Raw genomic sequence first — 4,026 nt, forward strand, 5'->3', positions numbered from 1 at the left:
CAGGAAACCGGGTGACAGCATGACACATACACACCCTCACTGTGTTTATTGACTCATTTTCTGTGACATGTCACACATTTGTTGCACTATTACATGTGTAACTACACAACACCAAAATTGTGTGTAAGTGCATTTATTACGTACACTAACGGGTGGTTGGGGTGCAAAGCAGTGGGACCATGGTGATAGATTATGTCAGTCTGCAAGGCCCAGCAGTTGATAGTACAGGTCCAGTATCCATGTGGCATTTGGAAATGGGGCTATGACAGTGGAAAGTCAACAAGGTGTCTCAGTGGCACACACGGGAGACAGTTCTTGAGAGGCTCTTTTCCTGGCAGTGGGGTTGGTCTTGGCTTCTGTCCCTGCAGGATATCTGGGTCTACAACCATGTTTGCGTGGGGGTTCCTCAACAACAGAGGATGGCTCAGTGGTGGTGGCTTGTGAGTCCTCAGGCATGACCACTATCCCATTAGCTGCAGCAGATGTACAGTGCTGGTCAGTCGGTTGGCTATTGGAAGGGGCCTGGTGGTGGGTGGAGGACTCACGCAGGACTGTGACGAGCTCCTGCATCAAGCCTTTCATGAAGGCCATGGTGGCATTGAGGGCATGCCACTCCCGCATGGCCTCCTGGTGGTACTGCTTCTGCTGGCCCGATTTTCCCCCAACAGGTCTAATATCTGGTCCATCTTGTCCTGGGATAGGTTGTATGCTTCCAGGACTTGTGATATAGCCTCATGAGCAGGGGGGTCTCTGGGTTGCCCCGCCCTTTGACCCCTAGGTGTACTCCCACTGGCCCTAACCTGTGTCTCCGGCACAGTGTGTCCACTTACACCAGGACGATCATCGTTTTGTGTTGTGGGTGCAGACTCAGGTCCTTGTACAGGTCGGCACTCTATGGCTTGACGTGGCCTTGAGCCACTGGTGTGGGGTGTTGGACGACAGGTGTGGTGGCAGAGGTTGTGGGGGGCTCCATGGTGAGGCTGGTGGAGGTGGACTGCCCAGAGAGCCCGGATAGGCCAGATAGGTCGTCCAGTTCCAGACATCCTGTGTCGCTGTCATCACTGGGGTCTTCATCAAGTGGGGGACTGGCTGTACGTGGCACTGGTTATCTGACTACATTCTCCGTGGCATCTGTGGATGACAGGGATTGGTATTCACATCTGCCTGATGTACTTTCCAGGGGCTGCGAGGTGAGTGTTAATTGTCATTCTTCAGGATTCAGGTGTAGTTATACAAGGGGAATGGGCAGGCTAACAGGTGATGCATTGAGTCGTAGTGCTTCATGCTGTACATGCATTGGGTGCATTTGGGTGTGGACTTTGGGATTGGTGTTAGTGCGGTAGGGTGGGCATGCAGGGGATGTGGATGTATGCATTACAGGTACACTTCATACAATCGAACTATAGGTGACTTACCAGTTTCCAGCCCTCCAGGGATTCCACTGAGACCCTCAGGTTGCAGGATCGCCAAGACCTTCTCCTCCCATGATGTGAGCTCCAGGGGAGGAGGTTGGGGCCCACTGCCAGCCTTCACGAGGGTGATTTGGTGTCCGGACACCATGAATCGGACCGTCCCCTTCAGGTCGTTCCACCTCTTGCGTATATCATCCTTTGTGCGTGGGGGGCTTCTCATTAAGTTCACCTTATCGAAGATCCTCCACCATAACTCCATCTTTTTTGACATTGCCATCTGCTAGACTCGTTCCCCGAAATGCTGTGGCTCTACTCTGATGATTTCATCCCCCATGGTCCTTAATTCATCATCGATGAAACGCGGGTGCTTTTGTCGGGACATGGTGAGTGTGATGTGTGTGTGAGTGTAAGATATTTTAAGTGAAGTGTGATGCGTGAGAGGTGTGCAGGTGTCTGTGATGTCTGTGTGCAGTGAGATCTGCAGCGCGGTCGTGCAATGTATGTCTTTTTTTTGTGGCAAGGGGTTAAGGGGTGTGTGTGTTTTATAGGTGGGGAGGTATGGTGTGTGAATGTGTTTCAGGTGTAAGGTATTCAAATTGCCCTATGTGGTATTGTGTTGCAGTGGAGGTTCCATTTCAGCCGCTGCGGTTCCGACCGCCAATGGATTACCGCAGCGCAATGCTGATTTGTGGGTCGTATTGGGGGGGAGGTGCGGTCTTTTTCTGCCATGGCAGTGTGAGTGATGGGACCGCATCTCTGCTGCCGTCGTTCGGCCTGATGAGGTCTTCTGGTGGCTGCTAGCACGGCGGTCTTCGGGAAAGACAGCCAATGTCATAATGAGGGCCTATGTCTCTAAACGGTCCCATAGATCCTTATAAACCTAAGAAACAGAGAAAATGTAAAAAAAACCTAAAGGGAAGAAATGTTGTGAAGCATGTTATTTCTATGCATTCTAGGTGATTAATTCTGTTCCTTTTAATCCATCAGGAAGAGGCCAAATGTCTTGGCACCCCAATTCTTCTCACCACATGCTAAGGTGGTTATTTGTTTGAGTGTCAAAAAGCACAAGATATCTCCGAAAGAGAATTCTTTTGAAACACTTCATCCCCAGTCAAGGACATCTGCTGATAATGTAGCTCACTTCACAATATCCATAGTGGGAGAGGAGTAGGGAAGAGGGACAACTCAAAGAGGAACACCTTTTTAGACACAGGGGAGGTCATGGCAAAAGGGTTTGGGAGTGGAGGGAGAGGGAGGGGTTGTAGGAGGCATCTTGGTGGATGTCGTGGGTGCAAGTGTGTGTGAGGAATGCTTGTGTGTGCAGGGTGTCTGTTGGGATGGTGAGTGTTCTCATTTATGTGTCTTGGGAGGAGGGGGGGAGATGTCATTCTGAATGGGTGACAGCTGTTGGGGTGGTGACTGCAGGTATGGGTGATGTGCTGCATGTGGGTATGTCAGAGGTTGTGGTGGCTGTGGATGTGGTGACTGGGGTGGATGGCTGTGGGTCAGCTGTTGTGCTGACTGTGGGTAGGATAAGAGTTGTGGCTGGATCGGTGAATGTTGGTGTGGTGTCTGCAGATGTGTCTGGTGTAGTGTCTGTGAAGGAGGGTTGCTGGGAGAGTCTGTGCAGGTAGTGGATGTTGGTGTGTCTGCTGGTGTGTGCATGCTGGTGGTGGGTCTTTTGGTGCTTGTGTTTCTCAGATGTAGCCTTGGATGTTGAGGTGTGTGCATGCTTGTCTGTCTGTGTGCTTTGGGTGGGTTTGGGATTGGGATTGGGAAGAGGTTGGTGGAGGAGGGACGAAAGACAAAGGATGACTGGCTGCCATCAGTGTGGAGGCCAGAGCCTGAAAGGATCTCTGTAGGCCAGCCAGTCCACTGTGAATGCCCTCAAGGAACGCATTGCTCTCCTGGACTTAAGCTGGCAGTCCCTGGATGGCATTCCACTGACCCACAGGGATCACCCTCAGGAGGTCAATAGCCTCCTCACTGAGGGCAGCAGGGCTGACAGGGGCAGCGGCAGAGGAGCCTGCAGCGAAGAAGACGCCCGCCCTCTTGGGTGAGTGGGAACGGACAACTGGGTGGAGAGCTACAGGGAGGGCGGTGGTAGTAAGGCGGGTGGCGGACAAAGATGGTGCTGAGTTGGTTCCAGCAGGGTCCGCCACTGTCAGGGAGTGTCCACTGGAGGAGGATTCTGAAGATGAAGGTGAACATCCGGTTTCCCCGGTGGCACTCCGCTCACCCTCTGTGCCACTGGGTCCCTCGCTGTCGCTGGTAGCAGCACTCCAGGTCCTTTGTCCTGCAGCATCCCCACCCTCCTGAGCCCCATCTCCTTTGCCTGCAGATGCTGATGCACACAAATAGAGAGAGGGAGGGAGGGAGGGAGATAGAGTGTGAGAGAGAGAGAGGTTTAACAAATACCTTGCAGACACACATTTAGATATGCACATTTGTAGGAATGCATCTCCTGGCTAGGCTATCTCTGGTGCCAATACACATCCTACATCATGCCACAACATGTCACTAATACCCACACCTAAATGGCAAGCCTCACACCCACATCTAAATCCACGTAATTCAGCACGACTGGAGTCATCCACCTTCAAACCCAGGTTTG

This window comes from Pleurodeles waltl, chromosome 6, assembly GCF_031143425.1.
Source record: "Pleurodeles waltl isolate 20211129_DDA chromosome 6, aPleWal1.hap1.20221129, whole genome shotgun sequence".
Classification (NCBI taxonomy): Eukaryota; Metazoa; Chordata; class Amphibia; order Caudata; family Salamandridae; genus Pleurodeles; species Pleurodeles waltl.